The following is an 18427-nucleotide window of genomic DNA, read 5'->3' on the forward strand; positions in this document are numbered from 1 at the left end:
GGGCAGGGACGATGATGACCAGGAGATGGGGTCCAGGATCCGGGTGGAGAGACGGGGAACCAGGCTGGGTGGAGAGTCCTGGTCGACAAGCGGAGACAGACAGGTGAAGGGAAGGCGAGACAACAAGACATAAACTAGGAACTTTGAACTGGGAACTGGGAACTGGGAACTAGGAACTAGGAACTAGGAACTAGGAAGGGAGCCAATCGCGATGCAACTCAGGGAAAGCTAGTTGACGGTCTGGCAAGGAATGGCTAGGAAGCTGGGGCTAAATACAGTGCGGGTAATTGATCCCAGGTGTGTGCAATTGGGTCTGAGTAGGGAGCTGCAGATGGGGCAAGGGCGGCCTCTAGTGGCGCTGGGAGGCCGTGGGCCTAACATGTACGGGTACATTTATTCCTGTGCTAGTGTGTGTGTGTGTGTGTGTGTGTGTGTGTGTGTGCATGTACGCATGTGTGTGTGGGTGTTGGGAGGATTGGTCATGTGAATGTGTGTGGGGTGGGAGGGGAGAGATGCAAGTGTGTATGGCATTTAATCCATAGGACAAATGATTTTTTAAAAGTGACTAGTACTCATTTTTTTTAAATCTTTCTTTCAATCTTTGTTTCTTTCAATCTTATTTTCAATCTTTCTTTCAATCTTATCATAGAACAATAAACACAATGGGGTTGTGCTGATGTTAATGGATCAACCTTTCTTTCGTTCTCCTTTATTTCAATCGTTCTTTCAATCTTTCTTTCAATCTTTCAATCTTTCTTTCAATTTTTCTTTCTTTCTTTCAATCTTTCTTTCAATCTTTCTTTCATTCTTTCTTTCAGTCTTTCAATATTTCTTTCAATCTCTCTTTCAATCTATCTTTCAATCTTTCTTTCATTCTTTCTTTCAGTCGTTCAATCTTTCTTTCAATCTTTCTTTCAATCTTTCTTTTTTCAATCTTTCTTTCTTTCAATCTTTCAATCTTTCTTTCATTCTTTCTTTCAATCTTTCTTACTTTCAATCTTTCTTTCTTTCAATATTTCTTTCAATCTTTCTTTCAATCTTTCTTTCATTCTTTCTTTCATTCTTTCATTCCTTCTTTCAATCTTTCATTCTTTCTTTCAATCTTTCTTTCTTTCAATCTTTCATTTTTTCAATCTTTCTTTCAATCTTTCAATCTTTCTTTCAATCTTTCATTCTTTCTTTCAATCTTTCAATCGTTCTTTCTTTCAATATTTCTTTCAATCTTTCAATCTTTCTTTCATTCTTTCATTCCTTCCTTTAATCTTTCTTTCATTCTTTCTTTCAATCTTTCAATCGTTCTTTCAATCTTTCTTTTATATTTTCTTTCAATCTTTCATTTTTTCAATCTTTCTTTCAATCTTTCATTCTTTCTTTCAATCTTTCAATTGTTCTTTCTTTCAATATTTCTTTCAATCTTTCAATCTTTCTTTCATTCTTTCATTCCTTCTTTCAATCTTTCTTTCATTATTTATTTCAATCTTTCTTTCTTTCTTTAAAACTTTCTTTCAATCTTTCTTTCAAACTTTCATTCTTTATTTCAATATTTCAATCGTTCAATCTTTCTTTCATTCTTTCTTTCAATCTTTCTTTCAATCTTTCAATCTTTCTTTCAATATTTCTTTCAATCTTTCTTTCTTTAAATCTTTCTTTCAATCTTTCTTTCAAACTTTCAATCTTTCTTTCAATCTCTCTTTCTTTCAATATTTCTTTCAATCTTTCAATCTTTCTTTCATTCTTTCTTTCAATATTTCAATCTTTCAATCTTTCAATCTTTCTTTCATTCTTTCTTTCAATCCTTCAATCTTTCTTTAATTCTTTTTTTCAATCTTTCTTTCTTTCAATTTTTCTATCTTTCAATATTTCTTCCAATCTTTCAATCTTTCTTTCATTCTTTCTTTCAATCTTTCAATCTTTCTTTCATTATTTCTTTCAATCTTTCTTACTTTCAATTTTTCTATCTTTCAATATTTCTTCCAATCGTTCAATCTTTCTTTCATTATTTCTTTCAATCTTTCTTTTTTCAATCTTTCTTGCAATCTTTCTTTCAATTGTTTAATCTTTCAATCTTTCTTTTATTCTTTCTTTCAATATTTCTTTCAATCTTTCTTTAATTCTTATATTCTTTCTTTCAAACTTTCAATCTTTCTTTCATTCTTTCTTTCAGTCTTTCAATCTTTCTTTCAATCTTTCTTTCAAACTTTCAATCTTTCTTTCAATCTCTCTTTCTTTCAATATTTCTTTCAATCTTTCAATCTTTCTTTCATTCTTTCTTTCAATATTTCAATCTTTCAATCTTTCAATCTTTCTTTCATTCTTTCTTTCAATCTTTCAATCTTTCTTTAATTCTTTTTTTCAATCTTTCTTTCTTTCAATTTTTCTATCTTTCAATATTTCTTCCAATCTTTCAATCTTTCTTTCATTCTTTCTTTCAATCTTTCAATCTTTCTTTCATTATTTCTTTCAATCTTTCTTACTTTCAATTTTTCTATCTTTCAATATTTCTTCCAATCGTTCAATCTATCTTTCATTATTTCTTTCAATCTTTCTTTTTTCAATCTTTCTTGCAATCTTTCTTTCAATTGTTTAATCTTTCAATCTTTCTTTCATTCTTTCTTTCAATATTTCTTTCAATCTTTCTTTCATTCTTTCTTTTAATCTTTCAATCTTTCTTTCATTGAATCTTTCAATCTTTCTTTCTTTTTTCAATCTTTCTTGCAATCTTTCTTTCAGTCTTTCAATATTTCTTTCAAACTTTCAATCTTTCTTTCAATCTTTCAATCTTTCAATCTTTCTTTCAATTTTTCTTTCAATCTTTCACTCTGACATCGTCAGCGTTTAGATTGGCCCCCTTAAGTCTCAATTTAAATATGCATTCTGACTGCCACCGGGTACGAATCCCTGGGAAAATAATGGATTTACGGCAATACATGCCAGGAAGTGCGTCAACCAATGAGCAGCCATCAGCGGAAATGGGGGATGGAGGAGAAATCTACTCCAGGTAGATCATAAACCCTTGAATAAAAAAACGACTCATTGAAATCGGTTGAGAAACGTAAACGTCACAGAGCTTTTTATCACAGCAACGGGCCTATTCTATGCGTTCTGTGTGATGATCAACACCACTTTAGAAATAAGAACAAAGAAGATGTTTACTGAAGAGCTCAATTCAAATTGTCACAATTGTAGTTTAATTGTATTTGTTGTGTATATACATATACACACATACAAACGTGTGTGTGTGTGTGTGTGTGTGTGTGTGTATATATATATATATATATAGGAGAATGAATGAATGAATGAATGAATGAATGAATGACACCGCATTGACTGATTAGGCCCGTTGCTGTGATAAAAAGCTCTGTGACGTTTACGTTTCTCAACCGATTTCAATGAGTCGTTTTTTTATTCAAGGGTTTATGATCTACCTGGAGTAGATTTCTCCTCCATCCCCCATTTCCGCTGATGGCTGCTCATTGGTTGACGCACTTCCTGGCATGTATTGCCGTAAATCCATTATTTTCCCAGGGATTCGTACCCGGTGGCAGTCAGAATGCATATTTAAATTGAGACTTAAGGGGGCCAATCTAAACGCTGACGATGTCATTATTCTATCGCCATTACACTGTGCAGTCAACAATTACTTCATAATGACAAGTAAAAGCAAAACTATCGTCTATTGCTCCTTAAAGAAGTTCTGTGTGTGTGTGTGTGTGTGCGTGTGTGTGTGTTTGGGGGTTATTTGTAGGAACGGAGCACAGGGAGGCAAAGGAGCACAGTTCACGGGGGCCCCCATCGCTGGCATGCTCATGGGATGTGGCCCTGAGTAGCCCCTGGGCACTGGCACCATCCTACACCACTGCATTGTGGGGATCCAAAGTCTGGATGGAGAGGCTGTCTCTAGAAGAGATAAAGATCTCCAAAACCTTCGTATCGTCAATATAAAGCTGTTTAAACCGGGCAACTCAATATATTCATTGGATAATCCCACCGTTGTTTCTCTTATTGGACATAATCAAAGTATTACGCACACACCCACACACAATAAAAGCGACTCCAACCACTGTGGCAGCAACAGCTACAGAAAACAACAACAGCAGCAACAGTAGCCACAGAAACAAGAATGGCAGCAGCAACATCGACACAAGCAGCAACAACAGCAAAACATTAAAAACAAGAGCAGCAACGCACATGCAAAGATGTCACCGGAACCGGAAGTGGTAGCTCTCACTGGAACCGGAAAGGTCACTCAGGCTAGAGATGGTTAAGTCGAGGTATAAGGTTATGTTAAGTTGAGGTATGAGGTAAGCGAGGGTTAAGTTAAGGTATAAGGTTACCAGCAGCAACGACAACACCAGTTATGGTATAAGGTTAGCGGCACCAACAACAGCACAAGCAGCAACGACAACACCAGCAGCAGACAACAGCAGCAACAGCCGCAGTAACAGCAGCAGTAACAGTATCAGCAACAGCGCACAAGCCACGACGTCACCGGGACCAGTAGTGGTAGCTCTCACCGGAAGCAGGAATCTCATCTGTATTGAGTCAACAGTGTGTACCATCTCATCTCAACGAAGCAAAGCACAGCAAAGATGTCACCGGAACCGGAAGTGGCAGCCCTCACCGGAAACGGAAATTTCAACTGTGTGCACCATCTCATCTTAATCCAGTCATGGCCTTTAATTAGCGTCCCTAAGTTATGGGTCAAATTTTCAATCAGACCTCAGGAGGGAGATCCTTTTGACTCTCTCTCTCTGGAAACACACCCTTCTTATGATCCTCTCACTGTAATATCACAACAGAAACAACAACAACAACAGAAATAGCAGCAAGAGTCACAGAAACAACACCACCAGCAGCGACATCAACACCAACAGCAACAACAGCAAAACCAAAGCAGGAGCAGCAACAGCAACGCACACGCAAAGACCTCACCGGAACCAAAAGTGGTAGCTCTCACCGTAACCGGAAATGTCACTCAGGTTAGAGATGTTGAGTTGATGTACAAAGTTAGAATTATTTAAATTAGGGTTAGGGTTAGAGATGGTTAAGTGTACGTATACGTTTCGGGATTGTTATCTTGAGGTATAATGTTCGAGGTGATTAGGTGAAGGAATAAGGTCAGAGATGGTTAAGTTTAGGTATAAGTTTAGCAGCACCAACGACAACATCATTTAAGGTATAAGGTTAGCACCAACAACAACACCAGCAGCAATAACAACACTAGTGGCTACTATACCAGCAGTAACAATATCAGTAGCAAAACAGCAGCAACTGCAGCACAAACAGAAGCAGAAACAGCGCACAAGCAAAGACGTCACCAGATGCAAGTGATAACTTTCACCGGAACCAGAAATCTCATCTGTATTAAGTCAACAGTTCTCAGGGAAGCAACGCAAAGCAAAGACATCACTGGAACCGGAAGTGGCAGCCCTCACCAGACACTGAGATATCAACTGTGTGCACCATCTCATCTTAACCCAGTCACGGTCCTATAATTAGCGTCCCTAAATTACGGGTCATTTTCCTTCAAGAAAGGTTTTTTCAAATTATTTGGCTTCTCCTGGCGATTTTAGAAATGCACGAGACGGCGGCTTTTGCTGCGGTGGGTCACATTTTGCCAAATATTATTATGTATCTGCCAGCACAAACCCAGTCGTCATGGAAACTCATGTAAACATATCGGGACAATTCCCCACATAGCCAGGCCAACCTGGGCATCGTCATATGATGTCTTTGTGACATCACAACTCCTTTGATGCAAACTGCTGTTAAACCTCACCTCACAGAAGATCACTCATTTGGCAGATCTAACTGGCAAGTGACGCCTTCCTCCCTCCTGCATGAGGACAGCGCTCTGCCTCTCCCAAACATGCTGCAGATTTAAGTCGTTTCCAGGTAAAGAAAGGTGATTAAATACCTTAACCCCTGTGCCTACTGGATCAAATTAGCATTGCTTTGAATTTTGGGACAGTTAGGATTGATTTCCTACTCTTGAGCTGCAGGGTAAGTTTGTACAGTATTACTATTTATTTTTGAGAAGAATGACAGAATAAAGTTATTCTTTTTATACTTAGTGTTTTGTATAAAATATGCTGTTTCACCGTCAGAGGTCACTGGAGGACAGAATCCAAATACATTTAATACAGGTGATGAAATACCTTAAATATATTATTTTACATATTGAAGATTCAATACGTTAATTATTACAATAAACATGTTGGAATAGATATGTTAAACATGTAAAAAAATTGTTATTGTTAATTTTATTTTATTATTACGTTGTACACAATTACTTTTTTCTTCTAGTTACTGTTTATTATATTCTGTTACTGTTTAGTGTATTGCATTTTGCGTTGTTTGAGAAGTAGATTCAGGGCAGTCAAGGGAGAGTATTGATGATTTATAGCATCGCTGTCGTTCTATGCGTCACTGTCGGAGAACTGACTCATCACGGAAAATGAAGTCCAGTACGCGCTGCTAACACTGACTTGGATCTATCGCACTGGTCAGATTAAGGTCCGAAATATGATGTAGAGCTTCTGCCACCCACTTCTCGTTATCCATAACAATACGGAGATGAAAGTTTTCACAGACAAGGGAAACAGGATCTTCGTCTTGTTTACTGAAGTGGCGTCAGCGACGTCAGCAATGTTTACTCGATGGTACATGTTACACACTCCGTCCACCAGGATGTCTCTGTATGTGTGTGAAATAAGTACAATTTAAAGGTTGAATTCTATCAAAACGGTTTCACATTGTGACTTCACATCACATGGAATATGGATGAATGATCTTCACCTGGACGGTCGTTTTAAAGGAAACCATCAATCAGCGTTGTTCAGCGCTGTTCAGCGTCTCGGTAAGTGAACTGCGTTTCCCCATGTGATCGAACGGGAATATTTAACTCCACGGGGTAACGTTTTTCTACTATTTATAAATCAAATAGTTTTGAAAATACGTTGAGAGAAAAAACTACACAAAGGAACACGAATCTAGAAAATTAAAATTTTCCTTCAGGAAAGGTTTTTTCTAATTATTTGGCTTCTCCTGATGATTTTAGAAATGCGCGAGACGACGGCTGTATCTGCCAGCACAAACCCAGTCGTCATGGACACTCATGTAAACATATCAGGGCAATTCCCCACATAGCCGGGCTAACCGGGACATCGTCATATGATGTCTTTGTGACATCACAACTCCTTTGATGCAAACTGCTGTTAAACCTCACCTCACAGAAGATCACTCATTTGGCAGATCTAACTGGCAAGTGACGCCTTCCTCCCTCCTGCATGAGGACAGCGCTCTGCCTCTCCCAAACATGCTGCAGATTTAAGTCGTTTCCAGGTAAAGAAAGGTGATTAAATACCTTAACCCCTGTGCCTACTGGATCAAATTAGCATTGCTTTGAATTTTGGGACAGATGGATCGATTTCCTATGCTTAAGCTGCAGGGTAAGTTTGTACAGTATTACTTTTTATTTTGAGAAGAATGACAGAATAAAGTTATTCTTTCCTCTACATCTTTGTGAATTTTGGAAGAGGGTAAACATGACTTCCAAAAGATATCTCTGCTTTCATCGTGTCTCGACAATGCATTCAAAACATGGAATATACGTTATTGCTATGCCCACAGCGCTTTGAAATCCCCATTATAACATTTATGACTATTTCAAACACTCATCAGGCTCAGTGGCCCTTGAACCAACTAAAGTAAAGCGCACAAGTCTGTAAAACTAGTCTCAACTGAACAAGGTTTCCGATGTGAATTAAATTGGAACATTTTTACTCCCGTTTATTACTTCTGCAGCTCATAAGCACACACACCTGCTAGTTTGAGAACTCATGGCAGGAATTAGCACCGAACATTGGGTTGGACATTACAGAATGTGCATTACAGGGAATATGAATATGAAGTTCTTTTAATGATGTGTGTTTTGTCATGTATGTCATTGCTGCTGCAATGCTGAAATTTCCCTTTGGGGATCAATTAAGTATCTTTATCTTTATCTTAGAAGATGGAGTAAAAGAAGGGCAGAGGTTCCACACAAATGGTTTTAAGATTTTTAGTTGGTTTTTCACCTAACAAGACTTCAAAGCCATCTTTTAACTCAAAAATTCCAACCGACATTCACAGTCAATTTTATTTTATATTCTGTAGCTGTGTGGCCCAATCTGGGATGAGTAGCCCGGCAAAATGTTGCCAAAACAACATGAGCAATAAAAGTGGTAAGATGTGCAATAACAGTAAAAGAAGGCAGCGCTGACAGCAGGCTTCTGGCTCCATCAACAATCAGTGTGCAGAACCACCACAGAACCATGAAAAGCTCACCACCACTGTAGGTTACTAGAACCATGAAAAGCTCACCACCACTGTAGGTTACTAGAACCATGAAAAGCTCACCACCACTGTAGGTTACTAGAACCATGAAAAGCTCACCACCACTGTAGGTTACTAGAACCATGGCTCGGCCTTTACTCTCTCTCTCTTCTGTCTCTCCGTCTTCTCCATTTTGTTTGTTTTGTCACGTCGTTAGAACTTGAATTTGTTTATTTTATGTCATTTTTACAAAATATAGTTGTTACTTAAGTGGTTAACTTGTGAAATCCGACCGACAGAATGTGTTTTCAGAAAATCAAGGTTCAGTAACACTCAAAATAATGGCTGTTCATACATACATACAACAAAATACTGCTTGATGATGAATTATGTAAAAGACAATTGAGTTGAAAGACATTGAATGAAAAACATTCAATGTTATTGAAATCATTAAGATAAAATCAGAGAAGATAACAGTACTTTATTAATCCCAATGGGAGACATTTGGGCTCAAGTTAAATTCTACCTCCGTAGAAAGGAAGTACAGACTGAGAGTATATAGACTTCATTCATAAATATTTACATTACAAATAAAATAATCGTTCTGTCTCCTAAATAAAGTGAGACAACATTCCACGCCTTACAAATTGTTTCAGGCCTCCGACGTGGTGTTTGGGTCCTATCCCTCCCCATTTTGTGACATGGTGACACTGACGTCACAAATTCAACGGTCAAATGTCGACAAACTAAAGCACTGTGGCATTTTCTCCATCCGCCTTGTTTTAATTTGCATAGATTGATTGCTATGTCCAGAGCACGTAGTAAATATAACAACGATTTTAAACACTTTCTGGTATCCTTCTCAGTGCTTTGTTTGTTTTATTTTGAACAGGTTTATATGTAATTATGTACAATTTACATGTATTTACTTGTGAACTGAAACAGAATAATACTTTAAAATAATGGCTGTTCACATTAATTAACTCCCTCTCATCCTAGATGATGGCTGGACTGCAGACATGGACGATGGGGCTGATGGCCGTGGCCTTAACCCTCGTTCTAACACGAGCAGAGGCAGCTTCCTCTGGTTCCTCTGACGCTGTGAGGAAGGAATCTCACCCCGACCTCTCGGGGCAGAAGCTGGAACTCTTCAAGCAAACGTTCTACATGTACGAGGGGAGGGTTGATACAGGCCCCTACGTGATAGGACGGGTAGGTCCTGTTTTTTCACTGATTCCGAGTGCTACACTTTAGCTTCCATCTGATACAGATACTGATCCATTCCACTCAACAGTATAGACATTAGGGTCGTTACAACACCATGATTTGTGACATATAATCCATATTTACATATTTCATTCATCCATCCATCCATTCATTCATAACCTTTATGTAGATATGTGGAGGTACATATGTCTCTTGGTGTTGGGTCTTTGTCGTTGAGCTTGTTAAACTCGTATCAGTTCATCCCTCGTCCCAGTTGTTCACTGACCTTTATTCTTGAGATTGTGGAGATTCCTTTACTCAGATTTTATTGTTGAAATGTGGTTTGTGAAATCTGACCCAACCCATCATTTATAGTAAGTTTTCAAGGTCGTGAAGGTTTGATATTAATACTAAAATCTTTTTATGAAATTGAAAATAAAATTCAATAATTGAAAAGAAAACTAGTGAGACAATTTATTTTTCTTTTTGTACAGATCTGGCAGGACTGGCTCCAGAAGGTGAAGAGATATCACCTTGAAGGTGAGGGTGCCAACTCCATCTTCACTATGGACGACGAAGGACGTTTGTTTGTCCACAAGACTCTGAACAAAAAGGAGAAGAGCTTCTACTACCTGAAGACTCTGATGTATGACGGAGATAACACGCTGATGAGCTCTACAGAGACAGTTGTCCAGGTGTTCTGCAGCGGCAGTGTCCCCATCTTCCCAACAACATACAGTGGATCCATCAAGAAGAGGTCTAGACTTGGTGAGCATGCTGTTAACCAGCAACGCTGCTGGCTCGCTCATTTGTCCTATTCCACATAAAGACTCAAAGTCCAACCATAGCCAATTGAATGTAACCATGAAGCATTTCTCCTACAACAGTTAAGCTCAGTCACCTCCATGTGAGGTGTTAAAGCTCTGAAATGTCTTTACATTAATAACACATTATGGAGGCCGTTCATCATCTTGAATTATAGGAAAGTTTCCTTTAAAGATTCTGTTGTTTCCCTTTTATTTCCAACGATGCAATTAAGTACAGATCTTTTCTTTGTTTTTCCTGGATCCTCTTGGGTGGAGTTTTCCACAGTGTCTTGTCCACATTCAGGTGGAGCGGTCCTGTGACTGAATTCTTCCTGACTGTTTAATTCTCCCAAAACAGGAACTGAAGTGGTTGCAGTGACAGCCACAGATGCTGACGACCCTGAAGAACCTCAGGGAAACCTACAGTACTCTCTGAGGCCAGAGGGAGAGATCTCTGCCTTTGAAATCCACAGCTTGACAGGTAGGCTGCCAGGCTGTTTTCATCATGACAATAAATATTCTTTATTCATTTTAACATTCTTTATATGAAACATCAGGGACGGGAAACCTCCGGCCTCTGGGCTGTATACGGCCCCTGAGAACAGATGTCAGGCCCGTGAACAAATTCATGAATACTAAAAAAACACAAACACACACGCACACAGAGACCCGTGCACACACACACACACACACACACACACACACACACACACACACACACACACACACACACCCACACACACACTCCTTCCCTGTGGCGTAAGCTACAATATTAATGAGTTACGGCTGTGATCGTGATCTTACCGAAGCCCGGTTCTGTTCCCTGCCGAGCGGGGTTTGAGGTGTCCAGACCGAAAACAAGAACCAGGGATGGGCGTGTCCGTTTCATATAACTGTTCTCTGTATCTCATCGGGGCCCGGTGCCACCAGGGGGCATGAGGGGCAGTTGTATTTTCTGCCCCCTCCCCAGTTTAAGTTTATGATCCCTACAGAAAAACAACAAAACTATTGTCTGAGATACAGGTGTGATCGTGACGACAGTAATGAAACAACTTCTTTGAAGCTTGTTATGTGATCCAGTCTGTTTTCCCACTCACGCCAGTTCCACCAATAAACTCTGGTTTGGACTCGACCAATGAGGACGTTTTCAGAAAGTGCAGCTCATGAATATTCATATCCTACCAGGAAAATCAAACCTCTTCTCCAAAGTGACATTTTCTGGAAGATTCATTAAAACACTGTTGTTATTCTCCTGCAGTGATTATAAAAAACATGTCGGGAAAGTCTTTTAATTTTTTTCCCACTTAAACCACACACTCACACCTGCTTAAGTATGTCTATTATTTGGGTTTATATTTTACTTCATCCAAACATGACAATTGACATTCTGATTAAACCCCCCCAGGCATGGAGTGGCAATGAGTCACTTTAATTCAAGGCAAAGTCGTTCTAAGTATTTGTGTGTGTGTGTGTGTGTGTGTGTGTGTGTGATAGACCAATAAAATGTAAATGATATATCTCAAGTATGTCATATGTAAATGAACTAAGTGATACAAACATCAATTGTAGGTGTTTCAATCTTTCAATCTTTCTGCAAATATGTAATACATATTTAGTTATAAATGCTTGGAAAACACCAGCAAACATGAAAAACTGTAGATAAATGTCAAGAGGGAGCTGACGCTCCTGGCATGTGGCTCCCGCCACTCACAGGCTAACTACGCTCACGAGCAGGAAGCTAACTGACTAGCCTAACGCTGCACTAAGCATTCCTACATACCAACTCTGACCAAATACTTTATAGATAAAAACATTCGAGAGGAAGGTTCAGTGACACGGTGAAAACTTACATCTCGTCAATGACGCACAACATTAAAGACCACACGTGTTGCTATGGAGAGACGTTTGTTCCGAACTCCTGCTCTTAACCGTTCCCTTCTAACCTCTGAGCGGGAAGACGCAGTAACCCTGAAAGTAGCGCCCGGTAACTAGGGACGCCCTATGTGGCGGCACTAAACAGCAGGCTCGCACTTTAGCGGCATTTAACACGGCTTACTGCAAGTAAACAAACATTAAATATGATCAAATACTGAACGAAAGCCCCTGAAAGTTTCTAGCAGTCGGACTGGGGACCTCTTTGAGCTGTTTCCAATGGAATCTCGTTGCTAAACACTTGAAAAGAAAAGAAAAATAAGAAAAAACAAAACACACCTGCAGCACTGTTTCCCCCCGCAGGATGAAAACAAATGCAGAAACGGGCAAAAAGGGATGATCACTTACTGTTTTACTATATGAAAAGATTTACCAAGAAGAATAAAAACAAAGAAAGAACAAGCTGCATATACAGCAGCTGAAGCTCTCCCTCTCTCTCTCTCTCTCTCACATTACCAAAGCATAACAAGACATAAAAAGTATTTTGTTACACAAGGAAAACACATTAAGACAATAATGAAATAGAAAAATAAAGAGTAGTAACGACACTTATGAAGAGGAAACAATATTTAATAACAACATTAATGAATGAAATAAACAATAAAAAACTGACATGACAAAAACATTTAATAAAGGTGAAGAACAGGTAAACACATAAAGGTGTCCCTCCTTTTCTGATGGGAGACCAGTTGACTGAGGGGACTCTTCTCTATGTTCATCTTTTGGTTTTAGGGCTTTATAATGATAGGAGAGGGGGTTGTGCATTTTTCAGTGTTTTTAGAATTAAATTGCTCTTTTCAATATAAATCTTTAGTGGGTATGGGCCTAATTCTTCCCTGCATGTGTTGTTTGGGGTTTTCCTCTGGACATGGAGGATGCTCTTACAGAATTCTGCATGCAGTGTTTCTATTTGGTGTTTGTCCCATTTTACAAAATGTGGGTTTGAAGGAGTCTCTCTCTCTCCAGGTGTAATCACATCCAGGTCTGATTCCCTGGACCGTGAAACCAGGAGCCAGTATGTGCTGGTGGTCCAGGCCCAGGACTTGCTTGGCCTCCCCGCAGGCCACACGGCCACCACCTCTGTCACCATCACCATCATTGACATCAACGACAGCATCGCCTCCTTCACCAGACGTAAGGACTAGAGTACAAACTGAACATGACTTCATGGTATTCAATAAAGACCATTTGAGAAGTGGATTCAGGGCCGTCCAGGGACAGTATTAATGATATTGGAACTGAGGTGTTTGTGCTGCACTTTCTATTTCTACTTTAACACAACGTATTGATTTAAGTGATGCTTGCATGTAGAAGAATACAGCCTTTTGGGGTATGATAAATTTAACTATCAGCTAATTTATGCTTGTGCTTATTATGCTTATTCTTATCTATATAATATTAAACACATATTCATATATTTGACAACTATAAGGCATTTAATGAAAACTCTGCTTCAAACTTGTTTAACTGATTGACAAATCAATGTCTTTGTGGACTTTCTGTGTTTAGAACAGCAGTGGAAGTCACAGATTTCACACCTCCTGTGTTCCCCGTCCACAGAGACGTACGAGTTTCAGGTCCCAGAAAACCAGGAGCTGGATGAGACGATAGGTACTCTGACGCTGGAGGACAGAGACCAGATCCAGAACAAAGACCTCGTCTTCACCATCACGCCACCCTTTAACAACATGTTTCAAGTCAAACTCAGCCCAGTCAAAGATGGGGACCTCATGCTCAGACAGGTGAGGTCAGCGGCAGGGAAGCTCAAAGCCATGAGGGCCGTCTTTGGATAGGGTTGAAAGAATGAGATCAAGATGAAACCAACACATATTTGTTTAAATATAAGCGGCAACATCCACCTGTAGGAACTCTTTCTTCAAACCTTCTTTACCTGCTGGTATCTCCCCCCCACAACCAGTCCATAGGGCATCCTGGATTTCTATTGGTCCATTGGAATAGTGAGGTTTCTGAAGTATTTGCTGAACTTGTCAACGACCTATCAGCATCAGTTTAGCATTAAAGATTGATGAAATTACCTCCAAGTGGTGCTGTTTTTTTGGAGGGTTACAGTCATCTATTTATGATCCCCACCCTCTCACTCAAGGTCCTGGACTATAAGACAAGGAGCAGCTACAGTTTCACTGTGCATGTGTGGGAGAACAACCTGGAGACCCCTGCTGATAATGCAGACACTGCCATCACCAGCGCCCAGGTGAGCTATCACAGGAATACAGACACATGTAAAGTCAATGTTATTTCTACAGGTACAGTCTCAAATGGATTTCCAGGCCCACATTCAAAAGACAGTTTGACTCACGCTGGTTCTCCGCCTTTAAAAATAAGAAGTTTCCAGTCTGTGTCTTCTCAACAGACATGTATCTATAATGTTGAAACCTTGTTGTAACTGAATTCTCTGCTGTTTTGAGACTGTGCCCATTTCATTTTTCTATTGGTAGAGATGATGCTATAGGGGCGTGGTCTCCAGCTCTGTGCTATACCATTATCTTCACTGTGGTCATGGTCTTTGTCCTGGTCAGTGGAATCAAGGCAAAGATGGCCGTGTGCAATTCTAGGATAGTAGAATAAAGTGTTTTTATGAGATATTACGAACAAAATGTGTCAGTGGTATTGAACTGACTAAATTTGACAGGTGAACATCAAGGTAATAGATGTGGACGAGCCCCCCATGTTTACCAGGCCTATCTACAAGTTTAGCGTGATGGAGGAAACCATAGTAACCAACATAGGGGCCGTGAGTGCCAAAGATCCTGACAAGGCCAGTAAGAGCATAAGGTAGGACACACATTATATAGTATTTATATATAAATATATTCTACACTTGAAATTATAGAGAGAAAATTATCAATTAAACCTCCTCCTCTAGGTATTCAATAGAAGACAAGGACTGTCCGATTGGAGTGAACCCCATCACAGGTCAGCTGTTCACTCTGAGGATGCTGGACAGAAAGCTGGAGGCCACACACATCTTCCAAGTCAGAGCTCAGGAGGAGCCAGACGGTACACACACACACACACACACACACACACACACACACACACACACACACACACACACACACACACACACACACATACTCACCCAAGGTTCTTGACAACAAATCATTCATTCATTCAACCACGTATTCACATTTTTGCACACTATGGTTTCCCCCACACCATAAGACGTGCATCAGGTACACGCTGCATTTGTTGCCATTGACTAAGACTAATGGCTTCAGAATTGGAGCAGGGCCATTTAGGATTGGCTCAATTCTGAAGACAAATTTTCTTTTCTATACAAGGATACAAGGATACTTTGCAGACAAAGTTATTCTCTTTTAATAACGTGATTCTTTGTTAAAGGACAGATGAACAGTTTATGATTCTAGTTTTCTAGTCAATCATTATAATGTCGTTACTCTGGATACGCATTTGTCTTCTAATGTGTGTGGTGTAGACTCCATCGCTCTGTTCGTTGCAAACTGCGCGTTTGTGTGTTTGTGTGTATTGTCTTACCAGCTTTTCGTTTAATATTTTATCTCTTGCACTTTTTTTGTAAATTCACACATTCTGTTGGCATCTAACTCGGTGCTCTGTATCTTCTGTGGCATTGGAGCCAGTCATAACACAAAAACAGTCCCAACACATATTCCGTGTTTGTGTCCTTACACAGAGTTCGCTTGCAGCTCCAGAGCAACAGTTCTGAATCGTGTACGTATTTTAGTCCCAAAAGTTTAAAAAGTTGATGAAATGTCTCTGAGGGACATGCAGTGTTCAGTCCGTTTTAACGGAACCGTGTTGTTGGAAACTTCCACACGAAGTGATTTCCTTCCACAGAGACACCGTGAGGTGGGACTCAGTGGACCACAGGAAGTAGACAGCCTCGTGCAACAAGTGTATCGGCTTGTAGTGGTAATTCTGCTTCTCACCAGGATTCTAACCAGGATGCTCTCTCCTTTTCAGTGCCATTTCAGTTTATATGGCAGTTTACCAATGTTAAGTTTAGTTGATCTGAAGTTAAGTTCACTTGTTAAGACAAGTTTGAGCCTAACTTAAGAAAAGCAACATCTGCCTACATCTATATTTAGGGGTCTAGCCCGAAAGGGGGCAGAGACCCCTATTGTTTTTGGTCATGAAAAAATATATGTCGCTGGTGTATGATGTGGAATTTTCAAACCCACAGACACGATGAGAGCGATTCATATTCAGGGCAGTTCCGATATGCCTTCATCCGAGTTTGACCCAGATCGGTGCATTTTTCTGGAATATGTCAGTAAAAAACTTTTTCTCATTTCCGAAACAGGCACATAATAGCCCTTCAGGCAAATTAATGGTCACAGGCAATTGTCATTGCGTCACTGGTCACATAAAATCATTGCAGACTACTGATTGGACTGAGACAGTACTGAGAGATGCAAGTTTGCAACGGTACATGGAATGTTGTCGAACCGTTCGGTACGCCCCCTCCGAATCAATACGCACGTAAACACCATATTTGCCTTGCTCCCCGGCACCACCAAAAAGATGGAGTAAAATAAAACCAGGAGGGCACACGAAATATCCGTGGGCTAGCTAACCACTTTTAACCACACCCGTCGAGCAGCTAGTCGGCTCGTTGAAACCCGCTGGCCGGCCGTCCGCACGTCCTGTCACCACAAGACGAAGCCAGAACCCCGGCAGACAAGAGCAGGAGGACGAGCACCAGCGACCAGCATGGGCAGTCGACTTGCAGCTATCGACATGTCCCAGAGTCCCGAGCGCTACCAACTTCTGCTTGAGCATTATCATTAACCCACGCTCCATCCATGACACCCAATATGAAATATTTTTATTATTTCAATAAACATTACATTACATTTAGTCATTTAGCAGACGCTTTTATCCAAAGCGACTTACAATTGTTCAAACACCGACGGACGCAGCCATCAGGAGCAATGAGGGGTTAATTGTCTTGCTCAAGGACACTACAGCCTGCTAGCAGGAGGAGCCTGGGATCGAACCAGCGACCTTTAGATCACTAGACCACCAGCTCTACCGCCTGAGCCACCATAAAGTGCGTTAAAATATGTGATGAGACGTGTCACTTACACTTAATAATAATAATGATGATCATTATAATAAATGTAGCTTTAGGCAGCAATACATGGGGTCCACTTTAGCCGGGTTGCGTGCGTTTTACAGCTTCCAGGGGTCTCTAAAACACAGCACGACTTTCCGAGATTACTTGAACTCAGCATGGGCTCCCCTCGGTCTGTCGTCTCCTGGTTGCTCGTCTCGCGGAGCAACTACTATGCTGTCAGCACAGCGCAACCCTCCTGTCTCCTGGTTGCTCCTGCGAATGAGCCATTCGAATCTGCGAATGAGCCATTCGCAGTTTCACTGTTCAAGCCGTGTGGACTTACACTTGCATGGCTTAATCTTTGAGACAAGCATATGCTATCAACCAGGATAGCATTCGTTTTTCGCGCACGGGTGGCGCAGAGATTTGAGGACAGATGTTTGAGGACAGATGTTTGGGGTTTGATGACAGATGTTGCTAAACCAGAACTCCTCATTGTTAGAACTCACCGTGTTGTCTGTGGAAATAGAGCTGCACTCTCAGTGACGGGTGGCTGTTTGGTGCTCAACTGTCTTCCTGGATGCCAACCTCAAACAGTAAATTCACAGGAACTTGGCAATGACCTGGCAGATGCAGATTACAATCCCTTACAGTGCACCTCCAGGCTTCTCTGTGGTTATTTTTCATCTCCATACAAGGTAAACAGGCTGAAATGTGATCTGGTTCTTCTATGTTAGAATTGAAATTGTAGAGAGAAAGAACCTTTCTCTTTACACAAAGTTGGGAAGGTCCTGGGAAAACAGATAATGTTTTAACCCCCCCCTCTGGAGGTAGAGGCCTTTGTCCTCATTCAAAATAGTTAATCGTAAGCATTTTTCCTCACAGTAGCCAGCCTCAAACAGGCTTCCAAATGATCATCAGTCATGGTGGAACGGTATTTGGACTTCAAAATCTTCATGTGTGAAAAGGCTGACTCCCATAAATAAGTAGAGCCGAATAATGCAGTCAAGGAGGTCGCTCATTTCCTCATGTTTGGGTACTTTTCCTCCGTGAGTAAGTTCCAAAACTGTCCCTGAGCCCTGGACTTCAGCTCAATGTCAGCCTGTAG

The sequence above is a fragment of the Zeus faber genome (genome assembly GCF_960531495.2).
Source record: "Zeus faber genome assembly, chromosome: 4".
In the NCBI taxonomy this organism is placed as follows: Eukaryota; Metazoa; Chordata; class Actinopteri; order Zeiformes; family Zeidae; genus Zeus; species Zeus faber.